The sequence below is a fragment of the Pseudophryne corroboree genome, chromosome 10 (genome assembly GCF_028390025.1).
Source record: "Pseudophryne corroboree isolate aPseCor3 chromosome 10, aPseCor3.hap2, whole genome shotgun sequence".
Classification (NCBI taxonomy): Eukaryota; Metazoa; Chordata; class Amphibia; order Anura; family Myobatrachidae; genus Pseudophryne; species Pseudophryne corroboree.
The window spans coordinates 224,830,925-224,846,568 of NC_086453.1; the positions used below are offsets into that span (position 1 = coordinate 224,830,925).

Here is a 15,644-nt window from a genome sequence, read left to right on the forward strand (position 1 = left end):
GTGCTGCTTAGACCTGGGTTGAGTGGCATTTGGGTAACTAAAGCTCTAATGGTATGGATAACAGAACTCAGATCTGCCTTAACTGATGATCATCTTATACTTCTCGCTGATCAAATCTGGGAAGCGGCTGACTATTTATGTACAGCTTCTACTGACGTCTGTCAGCTCACTTCTCGCCTTTCATCATCACTAGTCACAGCACGACGTGCGCTCTGGCTACGTTCTTGGCGAGCGGAGACAGAGGTCAAAAAAGGAATAGAAGCATTACCCTATGAGGGCGAGAAGTTATTCGGTCCTGAATTGGACAAATGGATTTCTGAGGCCACGGGAGGGAAGTCTGTTTTCTTACCATTTCCTCCAACAGTGCCTAGAAAAAGATATTCTGGACCGGCGTTCAGGCCACACCAGGTAGACGAGGTCGGGGACGTAGTTTCCAACGAGCCAATACCACTCGTCAGGATACCAATGTCACTGGTAAGCCAGTGGCATGACGGGCTCCCAGCCCATCTCGGTTCTCCTATTGTAGGAGCACGTCTTCAGTCATTCCAGTTGGCATGGCTTCAGACGTCCACAGATGGGTGGATCCGCAATCTAGTTTTAACAGGTTACAAAATAGAGTTCAACTGTCTCCCGCCAATGCGGTTTTTCAGGACAGGACTGCCTCTGTCGGACGACTAGAGGGCGATTCTGCAGACTGCCATTCAGTCTCTGCTGGACGCAGCAGTTTTGGTTCCGGTCCCTGTGCACCAACAGGGTCAGGGTTATTATTCCAGTCTGTATGTGGTACCGAAGCCGGATGGCTCGGTCAGGCCAATATTGAACTTAAAGGGCCTCAACCAGTATGTCACTTACTACAGATTCAAAATGGAATCTCTACGATCAGTAATTGCAGGTCTAGAGCCACAGGAGTTTGATTGCGCTGGATCTCAAGGATGCGTACTTACACATTCCGATTTGGCCTCCTCATCAAAGGTTTTTGCGGTTTGCAATACGACAGAACCATTACCAGTTTCAGGCTCTACCGTTTGGCCTCTTGTCAGCGCCTCGGGTATTCACCAAGGTGATGTCTGTGATGATAGCTCATCTCAGATCTCTAGGAGTGATAATAGTTCCATACTTGGACGATCTACTCATCAAAGCTCCGTCTCAACAAATCCTCCTTCAACAGGCATTGCTGACATACAATGTACTGGTTCACCACGGTTGGATTGTCAACTTCAAGAAATCACATCTAGTTCCGTCCCAACGACTTCAATTCCTAGGTATGATTCTCGATACGGTAGACCAAAGGATCTACATACCCGAACAGAAAGTACAGGTCATTCGTCATCTGGTACAATTAGTGCTCAAGCCACGCAGAGTCTCGGTTCATTTGTGCATTCGCCTCTTAGGCACAATGGTGGCGGCTTTCGAAGCACTTCAGTTCGGAAGGTTTCACTCACGACCTTTTCAACTGGATGTGCTCGCACAGTGGTCGGGCTCGCACTTACAGATTCACCACAGGGTAAGGTTGTCTCCAAGGACCAGAGTGTCTCTACTCTGGTGGCTCAGAGTACAGAATCTAACCGCAGGAAAACAGTGCAGCACCTGGAATTGGATAATTCTCACGGCAGACGCAAGTCTCAGAGGTTGGGGAGCTGTAGTTCAGAATCTTCAGCTCCAGGGTCTCTGGGCGGATCACGAAAGATTGCTGTCTATAAATGTCCTGGAACTCCGGGCAATTTACAATGCGTTACGACAGGCAGTGCACATGCTGCAGGCTCAGGCAGTCCAGGTGCAATCAGACAAATGCGACGGCGGTCGCATACATCAACAAACAAGGCGGAACGAGAAGCCGCATGGCAATGCGGGAAGTAGCTCGAATCCTCAATTGGGCAGAATACCACCAGGTCATATTGTCGGCAGTATTCATTCCGGGAGTGGACAACTGGGAGGCGGATTATCTCAGTCGTCGGGATTTTCATCCAGGAGACGTATTTCTCATGCTGGTCCAGAGGTGGGGTTACCCGCAGGTGGACTTGATGGCATCTCGCCACAATCATCAAACGCCCCAGTAGGTATCCAGAACGAGAGATCCAGAGGCAGTGGCGGTGGATGCTCTCACAGTCAGGTGGCCATACAGTCTAGTATATCTGTTTCCACCGTTTCCGCTGCTCCCTCTATTGCTAAAACGGATCAAAAGAGAGTTCGTCACAGTCATACTAGTGGCGCCTCATTGGCCACGGAGAGCTTGGTTTTCGGATCTTCGCGGATTACTCGCAGACGATCCTTGGCCGCTCCCACTACGTCCGGACCTATTACAACAGGGTCCGTTTCTTTACCCCGATTTAGCGCGGCTGCGTTTGACGGGGTGGCTGTTGAGACCGCCCTCTTAAGAAGAGAGGGCATTCCAGAATCAGTCATTCCAACCATGTTACGAGCTAGGAAGCCGGTTACGGCAGCTCATTATTATAGAATTTGGCGTGCCTATATAGGTTGGTGTGAAGCTAGGAAGTTTCCAACTTCATCTTTCAAGTTATCCCGTCTTTTGTTATTTCTACAGATGGGATTAGATGGAGGTCTACGTTTATCCACACTAAAAGTGCAGATATCTGCTTTGTCAATTTACTTTCAAAGACGATTGGCTCTTTTGCCATCAGTACACACCTTTATGCAGGGTGTCCTCAGAGTACAGCCTCCATTCATTCCACCTACAGCGCCATGGGACTTGAATCTGGTTTTAGATTTCTTACAGTCTTTTCATTTTGAACCCTTACAACAGGTGGATATTAAATTTCTCACTTGGAAAACAATTTTTCTTCTAGCCTTGGCTTCGGCAAGGCGAGTTTCAGATTTGGGTGCCTTGTCATGCAAGCCACCATATTTGGTGTTTCATGATGACAGAGCGGAACTTCGGACGAATCCCGCTTTCTTACCAAAAGTAGTGTCATCTTTTCACATCAACCAACCAATAGTAGTTCCTGTGTTATTAGAACATTCTGAAACTCTGGATGTGGTACGCGCTTTACGCGTTTGTGTCTCGAACGTCTACACTTCGTAAGACGGATACGTTTTGTTCTCTATGATGCTGCCAAGAGGTGTTGGCCAGCCTCTAAGCAGACCCTATCCAGATGGATAAAACTGACCATACGTCAGGCTTATCTTCAGGCTAGATTACAGCCGCCTACATCGGTAACAGCTCATTCCACACGTTCTGTTGGAACTACATGGGCAGCTGGTCGTGGAGCCTCTACGACACAGCTTTGCCGGGCGGCTACATGGTCATCAGTGCACACGTTTGTGCGCTTTTATAACTTTGATACTTTTGCGGCATCAGCATCTAGCTTTGGCCGTTTAGTGTTACAAGTGCCAAATAGCTCTCCCGCCCACGGGGGAAACTTTGGTACGTCCCAAGAGTACTCCAGTGACCCCTAGTGGATGAAAAAGAAAATAGGATTTTGGTACTTACAGATAAATCCTTTTCTTTGAATCCATAGGGGGCACTGGACGCCCACCCAGAGCAGTTATTACCTGGTTGTGGTAAGTGCAGGGAATATTATGGTAACACACTCTTACCGACTGTTTCAAATTAGAAATTCTGTCGGGTTGGTGTCAACTATTAGTTGTCATTTTTTGTTGGTGTCAACTTTATTGTTGTCCAGTTTTGTTATATGTATTTCTCCATTGTCAACCTCTATAGCTCCAGTTCGGCTCAGTAAAAAACACTGAGGTACTCTGGGATATGGAGGGGAGGTATAGTCAAAGTTTAACTGTTCAGTGCCTTTTTCCAGTGGAACCGTCCATATCCCAAGAGTACTCCAGTGACCCCTATGGATTCAAAGAAAAGGATTTATCTGGCAAGTACCAAAATCCTATTTTCCTCACGGTACTTTATTATTATTAATTATTTATTTATTCATTTATAGAACACCTCCAGAGTGTGTCCCCCTCCAAAAATCCATCTTTTTAAGGAAAAAAATTCAGGGTTTGCTTTGGACTCTTTGAACCCCCCCCCCCCCCCCCCGATGATTAAGCAATTGGTGGTTTCTAATTAGCTTAATTAGTCCATATTTACTCAAATGCATCGCTGTACTCCTGCTTCCCAAAGTTGCTTCTTCTCCATGCACACACTGCACTACAGCTCACCCTGTTCTGTGCACATTACACAACACTATATTACTGCTCCACTTGCACTCCCTCCCCGTGCACACTGAACAACACTATACTACCAGTCACCATGCACCCCTCCCCGTGCACGCTGCATACACGCGCTCTCTCTCTCTCTCTCTCTTACTCTCTCTCTCTTACTCTCTCTCTATAATATATATATATATATATATATATATGTATATACATACACGCACGCACGCACACAATTCAATTGTGGCACGCGCCATCTGCTGGCCATCTAAAGGAATGGGTGTCGAAGCTATTCATTTGTATCTCTGGTAGACTCCGTTTAGCTGTGACAGTCACATTTTTTTTTTCTTGCAGCCTCAGGGGGTACATGATAAAATTTGCTAAAGTCCATAGTTTGGGCACCCAAACCTGGACTTTGGATGCTCATTCAAGTGCTTTAGACGGCTGTAGCCGCTTTGCACGGCTGAACCCGGAGCTGTTGGGCGCCTTAATTGGAACTGAGCATCTAATCGGAGCAACAATTGAATAGCTCTGATATACGCCTAATGCTATAGACCCCAGCAGGGGTGAAGGAAACAGTTGAATCAACCCCATTTAAAATAAATAAATGTCCCAGCGTGCTTTGGGGTCTTGCCTGTTGCTGCACACTGATTTCAACATCAACTTTGTTAAGGCATGTTTAACACACACAGCCTGTTTTAAGAGGACGTGCTGATATCCATGAGGATGTGATGTCAAGGCAGATATGGTAATGAGCAATTTAATAAATAACCTCATTGATTAACTGCTTACAAATTTGGTTTTCTGCTTACCCAGAATACTATTCTATTTGTGCTTTAAAAGCGCTCTGTGCAAGGCATATATATGATCTATTATTCGGGCACATACCATGTCAAATGTCCTAATTGTGGGGATTCCAATCATAAACATAAATTCTTCCAGCCACTTATACACAGATTTTGCTATACGTGTCAGCAGTGCGACTAGATATCCCTATACTTTAGATGCAATACTTCATTAATGCTTATATCGGGAAAGAGTACACACAGATGTAATGATTCTTTTAAGGTATTACTTTTTCTTATTTATAAATCTTTAACAATTTTACACATAATACAAAACTTTACCATATCTGGTGAAATACATCTCGCATTTCTCTTGCACCAGATTACTTTCTGCATGCCCGCATGTGTGTACATCACATGTTCCGTTACAGGTCACATGTTAGCAGTATTAGTTTGTTATTCTTATGTAGCACAGGTTCTCAAATGCTGTCCTTAGTATCCCACACAGTTCATGTTTTCCAGCTAACCTGTGGATTTTTAAAATGTGACAGTTGGCGATACACAGTGCACCTGCCAGGTGACCTGGAAAATGTGAACTGTTGGGGGGCCCAATTTGAGATCCACTGCTATATAGCATAGGTAATATTATTCCTCAATTCATAATCTGTGTATAATTCGCACAAAAAAGTACATGTTGTGACTGGATGCCTTCCTCTCCCTCACTGGCTACGTTCAGTGGTCACGGAATGGGTTTGGGTTACATGGGACCTTGTCAGCTAGGGGATTCCCGCTTACAGTCAGTAACCGCCTGTTACTGACTCCACCCACTGTGCAGTGGGCGGTTACAATGCTGCCACCACCAGACTCCTTATTTCCGTGTCACCTGGCACCACGTTTCTGCTAAGGCTCCTACCGCCGGCTCTTGGCAAAGTGCTTGCTGCTGTGAATTCGTTGACTTGCTGCTGGCACATCTCCAAGCTGACGTTGGCTGATTCCCACTGGTCACTGACCAGGCCACTGCACGGTAGCTGGCAGAAGGCATAGCTTGGAGACGCTAGGCTTGTACAAGGAGAGGCGAAGAACGGGCCTACACTTTTATATATCCCTGCTTGTCACAAGATGAAGCGGTTGTCTTGAGGCAAAGATGTTTATTGCTCAAATCAAGTCCTGTTGCAGGGGAACAGCATACAATAAGATGTTTACAGCAGAATAAAGTGAGATGGAATACAAATTTTGGGCTCGCAGGCTGTCTTTTATTCTCCGTTCTACACACTGTACAGGGGGTAAGCATTCCCTGTTCTCTCCATCCAATTACCTGCATTTGCTGTGCATGCCTTGGACACATGCACAGTTGCTATTATCCCCTATGGACAGTGGGGAGTGTTTATTCCTTTGGAGCTGCTGCCATCCTGCGGAGTTAGCCACTTCCCGGTGCCTTTCAGCCTTTGAGGAAAAAAAAGTTTCCCTCTGGAATCTGCCAAGGGACCCAGCTCACCATCTCTAGCCTGAAACCGAGCTCCAGGGATGGGTAACCCAGATCCTCTGGCAGGGTTTCCTGCCTACCGAGGGGGAGCTCCAGGAAAATATTCAGCTTGATGGAAAGCTGATTCTTCCCTCTGCCTTCCCATGCAGCTCCCAGCTTGGAGGCTGTTTGGGAAGGCATTCCGTTTTTGTGGGAGAAGGCTGCGGTTTCCAGAAGCCTACACATAACTCTGGATTCCCCAAGGACACAACCAAGTAAGTGCATTTTTAAATTAAATTAATTTCTGCATACACTTTAAACTTACATTTGTTTATATATACACTGAGCCTGAAGTTCTGGGGACACGCAGTCCCTCAGTTTGGAGCCCTTTTGTAATGCTGAGGCACCAGGAGTGAAGCTCCCGGACCTCTGCAATCAGCACAGTGCGCACACCCACTCCGCTGCACAGGGAGCCGGCTGTGCAGTGGTGGTTCTCTTCTCCTAGCCGCCGCCTTCGGACGTGACCCGGCGCATCACAATGCCAGGCATCGCCGCACTGGGAGTCTGAGGTCCCGGATCCCCAGTGTGGCACAACAGCAGCCCTACCACCGCACAGGGAGCCAGATATCCCGGTCCCCCCTGCGCAGAGCAGTGGCTCCCTTCTCCCCCGGTGCAGCACCCCGAGGGTTAACACTCCATCCTGCCACAGCCACCAGAGAGGATCCGGCCTGCGGCAGACCACACATTGTAAAATATGTTTTTGAAATATAGATGAAAACACCCAGTGCCTAGCACCAGTAACAAATTCCAATTATGGCGCCTAGTGCCAGCATTACATTTAAAAGTAGTGCCAAGCGCCCATTGTCTGCTAGAAATGGTGCCGGGCTCGGAGGTTAACCCCTTCAGCGCCGCGGCCATTAACCATGTGGCGGAGGAGGGTCTCCGGCCACACATGTATATAGCACGGCATCGTCTTAGGATGTGTATCAGCCAGTTTCCCAGTATGCACCAATTAACCCCTGTTTCTTCTGTTCTATACTGACAAAGTCTGTGTGCCAAGAAGAAAGGGGAGGGAGATATCTCTGTGTAGAAGAGTGCTTGTTGCAAGAATTTGGACCTATAAATGTCACCTGTTCTCCCAGCTTCCAAAGCGCTCACTGATGGCATTGTACGCACGTTGGCCTAGTATGATTACATCATCACACATGGCTAGCCTGAGTTGTCAAAGTTGCATGCACCATCTGGCGGGAGTCAGAATTTTCCAGGTGTCTTATTGTCGGCAGCACTCACAATTAGTAACACCAGGTAAAATATAATTGCATTCTGTGGTAATGTAGAATTAGTGCCCATGAAGACACTGATATATATTAGGTGGTGCAGCTTTTTTATTAGTTTATGAAGGTCTGTTTACCTACCCTTTTGGGGTGTATGTATATGGCTTTGGCATGAGTTTCATGAGCAGTGGTCTGTTTCCTTGGTACTGCGAAGTATAGTGAAACAGACAGCTGTATACCTGCTCATCCCAGTAACGGCCATGCCTTTTGGAGTGTGCAGGTTAGATAAGTAGTGATCCTATAGGAGAAGAAATACTTGATTCTCTGGAGGACTTGGACCCTATCCAGTGGTTGTGACACTTTCATTAGAGGACCAGTTGTGAACATACTATATAAAAGGATGACCCCTGTGCCCTCTATGGTCTTGTGGGACAAAGCAATGCTTAGTACTAGTATCACATACTTACTTGTGAATTGGTAGGCTGCATTCTCATAACTGTGGGTTCAGCTCACAGTATGAACACCTCTATGTGGCAATGTATATATTGTGGGAGCTGTATAATTCCCTTATATATCCACACATGTTTTAGCTATAGTATGCCTTTATATCTATACAATATAATCCATCTATTCTGCAGCTTTGTTAGTAAGCAGAGAAACACACTGGGAAGATGATGCGGCAAGCATGAACTATCCCACTCAAGGGATTGATGTCCTGATGTATGTACAAGCAGAGTCGGAGACAGCTAGCTGCCCTGACAGTAAAGGAGGTCAGTAGCAGGGACATGGAAGTAGAATTGTGATTTACATGAAGGATGGCTGGCCAGGAGCAGCTTGAGGTATAAACACACATGAGGTGGAGGATGATGCATTAACCTTCTGAGCATCCATTGGGGGTTTATAAACGAGCGTCTGTATATTATGCATTTCTTCCCAGGTAAACAAAGGCTTGTGTGGGTGACTGTAGCAATGTGTTTTTTTTCTCCTCTCTTAAACAGTAACCATTAAAATGTCATTTATGGCAGATGTGGTTTGATTATATAATGGTATGCTTGACATCCTCTAGTGATCTGCCACTCTGTGACAAGGTTTAATAATAAAGATGGAGGTTGCAAGCACCAGTTTCTTTTACAGGTTTTCTTTTGCTGGTTCAATCCCAGTTTTGTCATGTGAATTTACATATTTTACTGGAGCATTACTGATCCATTAACGTAATATTAATGGTCCTTTCCTACTACAGGAGCAGAGCGGAAATGTCTCCGCTTCTGCCATGCCAGCGGTTGTAAACATTTAATTATCGTTGTGTAATATTCTTACTATTATCAAACTTTATTTATAGAGTGCTAATTTATTACATACTGCTGTATGCTGAGGTGATCATGATATAAATAACATTCAGATATAGAACTGCATAGGGCCCTGCCCAAACTATCAATGAAGTGCAGCTGTAACTGGTGGAGTGGGTAGTGCTTGTGTCTACTGAAAGGCTCAAGCATTATCTGCAACCAATATGTCGTTGGTGACCTTTCACAAATATCTTTGCTGGTTCTCCTCTACATCTGGCAGTGGCTTTTGCTCTAGTGCTGAATGGGCATCTCTGATCACTGGCAGTCTCGGAGGAACGGTGTATTTTTTTTAAACATCATATTAGCGGTCGGACACCGAGCCAAGGTACTTTTTGCTCATGTTGGTAAAAGTGCTTGCAGCAGCTGCTGTCTCCTGGAAAGCCGCAAAGATCACCAAGGAGGAACACGGATGGCAACAGTTGAAATCTCTGGGGGTGATTCAGTGGTTTGTGTGTATTGCAGCACCCTTTCTAAAGAGGCGGGAAAAAATTAATTTGTTTTGCGCCACCAATTGAATTCTTTTAATTCCCATAATGGTCCCTTTCTTACGCCCTAATCCTCCTTAAGCAGCATTTCTTATGTTAAGTCAGTGGTTTCCAAACTTTTTTCAATCAAGGCGCCTTAGAATATCAATATTTTTTTCACGGCACCCCTAGGCCAAAAATTTCTTATTGAGAAATTTAGAAAGAAATATTACATTAAGTAGATTGCGTTTATATGTCATCCTTAGGGTCAGTTATGTGGTGAGGGACAAGATTTGCTTCTGTTTGGCCACATATTTTATGACTGGCAGCCACCAGCACTGGTTTTGCCTATTATATTGACCATGAATAATTTGAATTGGTCCTGGACCACCAACCCAGGGCACCCCTGCAAGTGTCCTGAGGCATCCCAGGGAGCCATGGCACACAGTTTGGGAACCTCTGTGTTAAGTGCTATGAAGGGTGTGAGAAAAGAAAATCCTAGATAAGTGTAGCCTCAAGGCTGGTAGTGCAAGACAATTGACTAGGTCCCAGGCTACAATTGTCACCTGCAACGTGGTCTAGCCGCTGAATGAGGTATGTTCAGTAGATCTCTCCTTGGTGTGATGCTTCACCTCAGTACCACCTTGTAATTCCCCACTGCCTTCACATATTGTCACGTTTCACAGTTGTGAGATGATGATTATTGTTCTATGGCCTAATCTTCAGTGCAGCAAGTCTCATTAATTTGGGGACAAATAATTTTTTCCATGTATTCATGTCAAAATTGAACTCCATAACCTTTTCTCATAGTATTTTGCAGAAGCCTGTTTGGAAACTCTGTGCATTGGGGCAGTGGTTCCCAAACTATTTAGCATCACGGTGCCATAGAGTATCAGAATTTTTTTCACGACTCCCCTAGGCCCCGAGGGGTGTATTTACTAAGGTCCGGTTTTATAGTAGTAGAGATGTTGCCCATAGCAACCAATCAGATTCTTGCTATTATCTTCCAGAAGGTGCTAGATAAATGAAAAGGAAAATCTGATTCTTTGCTATGGGCAACCTCTCCACTTCTGTTAACCCGCACCTTAGTAAGTATACCCCTAAGCTTCTTAATGAGAAATGTAGAAAATAATAATAAATTGAGTAAATATATTTATATGTAAATATACTTATACTGTATATACCGTATAGATGTGTTTATATGTCATCCTTAGATACAGTTATATGGTAGGGGGCAAGATTCTCTCCTGAATGTCCACATGTGTTATGGTTGGCATCCACCAGCGCTGGTTTTGCCTATTACATTGACCATAAATAATTTGAATTGATACTGGACCACTAACCCAAGGCACCCCAGGGATGGAATTTCGAGGTTCTCTGTATTCTGTTTGACTTATTGTGCAGTGAATATTACCTAGCCAGATGGTTCAGTAAACTACTAGTGGTACAGCATGTTGGATACCACTAGAAATTTGCACCTGATCCCTTATTTAAAATAATGTAGATATAGTTTTATTGTTTAAGAAATATTATACTTTAATCTACACATGCCCTCATATTGGCATTTAGCCACCTATGTTTTTATGGCATTCTACTTTTAATATCCATGTATTACAGTACAGTATATTTAAATGCTTACATAATCATACTGTTACTTTTTCTTTGCTGTAGATGAAACCTGTACTATTTTTTTTGTGATCTTTCTAAACCAAGCAATATTTAACTAAGCCACATGGAATTTTTGTTGCTGAAAATAGAAATAAGAAAAGAAAAATTTAAACTGCTATATTATAATCAGGCTTGCACACATTCCAGAGTCCGATAGCATTCAGTGATGAGGCATAATGGCTAGCACTTTCTGTAGTTACTTCTACAGATCATAGTAGGTGCATCTAGTGGCGAATTTTACTTATGGGCTGCAGTTAAAATCCGCCACCCCGATCAGTGTCAGCAGTGCTGTTTCTTGCAGAGGGTGAGCCATGCAATCGCATGGGGCACCTGCCGCGGCACTTTATATCTGCTTTCTGGCCACCCCCCCTTCTCCTTATTCCCTACTCCTCTGCTCAGGGGTGTCAGAGTTTTACGGAATAATGTGGTTGTGTTGTCGTGTTACGGCGCAACTGCATCATTCCGAGAAACTTCCCACTCCCCCCAGAGCAGCGTAGTACTAGGGAGGGGGGGAGAGTGGGAAATCTCTGCTGGCACCCGCCAGCGAATATACTTACACCCCCTTGACAACAAGCATTTCCCTTGGCAAAGAGCATGACACCCAGTGCATGGGCGCCCGACAATGAATATACTTACACCTCCTTATTACCCCCTTGGCAACGAGTGTGACACCCAGCACATGAAACCATTGGCAACGGGCGTGACACCCTGTGCATGGGCCCTCACCAGCGAATATACTTACACCACCATATAACCCCTTGGCAATGAGCGTGACACCCGGCATATGAAACCCTTGGTAAAGAGTGTGACACCCAGTGCTTGAAACATCTGGCAGAGTGTGACACAGCAATATTTTCATGCTCGCGCTGGGAGCCAAATTGTCTAGAAACAGCCCTGAGTGTTGGTGAAGCCAGATGCAGTTTGTGACTGCACTGGTTTTACTGTGACTGGCAGTGACTTCCTATTGAAAGTCCTGCCTGTCAGTCACAGGCGCACAATGGCAGTCCCATTGGAACAGGTTTCCTGCCTTCGGGACAGCCATACCGGGTTGCGATTAGCAAAGAGCTGGTTTCCTGTTGGAAACCATTCGCTGCCTTTCGCGCTGCTCAATCCAGCTTCTGAGGGTTGCAGCCGATGCAGTCCATAGAAGCTGGTGGTTTGCGCGAGCCCAGTCACACCGCTGTCGTCTTCGCATGAGCTGGTGCCAGCACCGGCTGGATCCATTGTGCAGGGTCCATGACCCGGTGCTGGCTGTCTCCTCTCCGGGGGTAGTGGCAGCCCCCCATACTTAATGTAAGTAAGTAAGTAAGTATGGGTGCATCCCATACTGTCCTCACTCATTCAAATCTAAGTTTTCTCCAAGATTTCTTGCAGATTGCTAAATAACTGTCCAGTATGGTTAGAACTGTTCAAATAAACCAGTTAAGAAAACGAAGGCTCCTAGTTAGAAACACTAGGCAGGCCCAGTTATCCAGAATTTACCTTAGCTGGAGACAGATTTGAATGACAAAAGGTGTGTACACGCTGGCCGATTTATATTGGCCGTTCTATTGAATGGCCGATATATTGCGGATGCATTGGCCAGTATGTACAAGCAATATGTATGTGAACGCAGTCGTTCAGACATATCGCGTCGTCCCTGCAGCACAGCCGACGGCCTATATATCTAACGATATATGCACATTAAATAAGACTGCTCAGCTTGTTGGATCAAAAGGAATAGTGGACAAAGGAGCTCATATACGAACTGCAAACAACCGGGCAATTCCCAGTTTTGCTGATGATTGAGTCTGGTCAACACCAAAATCCAACGCATTTTCAGATTCCGGACCAATATTTTTAACATTTAGTATTTTGCTGATAACCCATCCCCCCCCCCCCCCCCCCTTTAAATGTTAACGCAGATAATCGGACTCTACCAATGATCAGCATCAGGGAATTGCTGGTTTTATGTGTTGCCCACATAAGGTGAGATTGGCTAGATGTTAATAATAAGTCCGTAATCGTGGCTTCATTAAAGCTGTTACTGTGTTGGCCGTCTGTTGTCATCTTCCAACTGCATTTATCAGCATGTTAGGGGAAGCAGTGGCCTGTTGCCCAATGTCACAGCCTGAGTGGCCAGCCTGAGGTCTTAAAAGTTGTCAAAACAGTCTGCAGAATGGTGTCAGTGATGATATTACACTAATAGGGCCGTACTCGGACAATGCCGCCTCATACACTGTAATATATTTTGTCACTTTTTTTTTTTTTAACAATGATGAGGTTCCCATTGAAAGGGAGTTCATCAATCCACGTCCCCTTTAAGGTTGCAGCCTCTGCATTACCAGCAGCCGGTTAGTTAATGGCCGCTGTAAGCTTATACTACCCCATATCACAGTACATCTGAACTAAACAGATGCAGTGGCTGTTACCGCCTGAATTGTTTTATTGACTAAACCCCTCCCGTCCTTTTTTCCCGCCTTCTCTTTCCTGCTTTAGAAAATTGATTTTGGATAATGTTATCCTCTTGTGTACGGCATATATCAGTTCAAGGTTTATTTGTCCTGGTGGAAGCCCTACGCCTGTCAGAATGATTGTCCTGACCTTCATCACACGACAAGCTGCAGAAACTATTCCAGTATTTATTCCATCGCCACCTAATAAAACGCTCCAGGTTTTTTTTTTGTGTCCATTATAGAAATCCAAGTTTTAGAACATTAACCCTATGATTTACGTTTTGCTGACACTTTCTAAGCTTACAAATTAGCAATTGGGTAAAAGCATAAGTGTATCAGTATTTCAAGATCTGTCTTTAATAGTTTATTAATGAACTTGTGGAACATACATGAACATTTTTATTGATGAACAATGGCCATTAAAATGCAGGAGTCTGGCTGTCAATACGATCTAAGATGAGGTGTTTGTGGGCAAAGTCTAATAATGGTTTTAGTTTTTTTGTTTTCTTTTTTTGTTTTTTTTTAATAAAGCCCTGCAGAGAATTTGAAAGGTTGTTGCGTGCTTGTATTCCTAAATGACTTTACCATGAACAGTTTTGTGGTTGCATTGTGTAAAATAAAGTAAGGTTGAGTTGTCGAAGAGAAGGGAGAAGCCAGTAACTGGTCTTTTCCTTTTGTTTACACAAATGTTCATGTGGAATCCATTTCCTAGCTGCGTGTGTGTACTTGTGTAGACCTAATTGAAACTAAAATGTATCTTATGTGCAAGTGTTAAATGTACTTCTTTTTCTATTACTAATCTGTTTACATGTGATTTTCCTGGCTGTAGTAGTACATTATAGTCATTTGAGGTTTTGTAGAGTAGGAATTAGTGCCATTGTTTTAGATGATATGTTGTTGTACCAAAAATACATCGCTTGGATAGAATATTTTTTCCCAGATAACCTGATCTTGCATTTGTCTTGTATTCCACGTTCCACTAGGTGGCGTATTTGTGCAGTAAACTTGCATTTGCCATTTCCTTGGAAACTACCCTGAAATAAGATCACAGAGGGTAATCACTTAAGCAGACACATTCTGGGATACAGAGAGCAATAAGTAAAGGGTCTCCATGCAGGTAAATATCTTGCTGTAATACGTGTTTGATAGCAGTCACAGGTTGTTGTGCAGTCATAGTTTACATTTTATCTTGCATGTAGTAAAATGCATATTGTGCAGTGTAGTTACTACTTGTGTGTGGTTGGCCATACATGAATAGTTTTTATTATATTTATTCCTGTTTATCAATAGAACAATGGTATTTAATAGGAAAGCACCCACATCTGTTTAACATAGGAAATGGCAAATGGCAAGCTTTAGTTCTAAAGCTTGAACTGTTCAACTACTTAGGAATAGCAAAATGGTCTCTCAGAAATCGTCGTTCTGGTGTTGAAGAAGAAAAAGAAAATGTAACTGATCTATTTCTGTCAACCCTCTCCGGACATTGTCTAGTTAATAGCAACCGTGATAAACATGTTGTGTGTGTGTGTGTGACATTTTGTAAAATGCTGTAGCATTTTCGGATGCATAATTTTCTTTTATTTGTATAAGACGATAAACAATTGTGGAAGAATTTTTTTTTTTTTTTTCTAAATAAATGTAATATCGCTCCTGCAGGTGGTCCCCTTTACTGTGTCTGGGTAGTGTTTGCATTTGGTTTACTAACTAAATAGAATGTTATGCCTTCCGTCGTAACGTTTTGGAAGTGGGTCACATTCACATTTTGGAAGTATGCTTGCACTTGTTCACACTCTAGGGGCCGGATGTAATGCCGTCCGAGTTGGCCAGAGGTGCGGGTTGCCGGCCGAACTCTGTTTTTTTTGTTTGTTTCTCTGACGTCCTAGTGGATGCTGGGGACTCCGTAAGGACCATGGGGGATAGACGGCTCCTCAGGAGACTGGGCACATCTAAAGAAAGATTTAGGACTATCTGGTGTGCACTGGCTCCTCCCCCTTTGACCCTCCTCCAAGCCTCAGTTAGATTTCTGTGCCCGGCCGAGCTGGATGCACACTAGGGGCTCTCCTGAGCTCCTAGAAAGAAAGTATAGTTTAG

General features: G+C 44.4%; 1 protein-coding gene across 8 annotated transcripts in view; it reads left to right on the forward strand.

Annotated features, from left to right (window-relative positions):
• Positions 1 to 15,644, forward strand: part of RERE (arginine-glutamic acid dipeptide repeats) — a 719,262-nt gene that overhangs the window by 165,636 nt on the left and 537,982 nt on the right. For 3 of the 8 annotated variants that reach the window (XM_063943111.1, XM_063943110.1, XM_063943109.1), the window contains one exon: positions 14,537 to 14,670. The exons of the other annotated variants lie outside the window; for them this stretch is intronic. The gene's annotated coding sequence lies outside the window, so the exon portion shown is untranslated. The remainder of the gene's footprint in view (positions 1 to 14,536; positions 14,671 to 15,644) is intronic. 8 annotated transcript variants of the gene reach the window in all.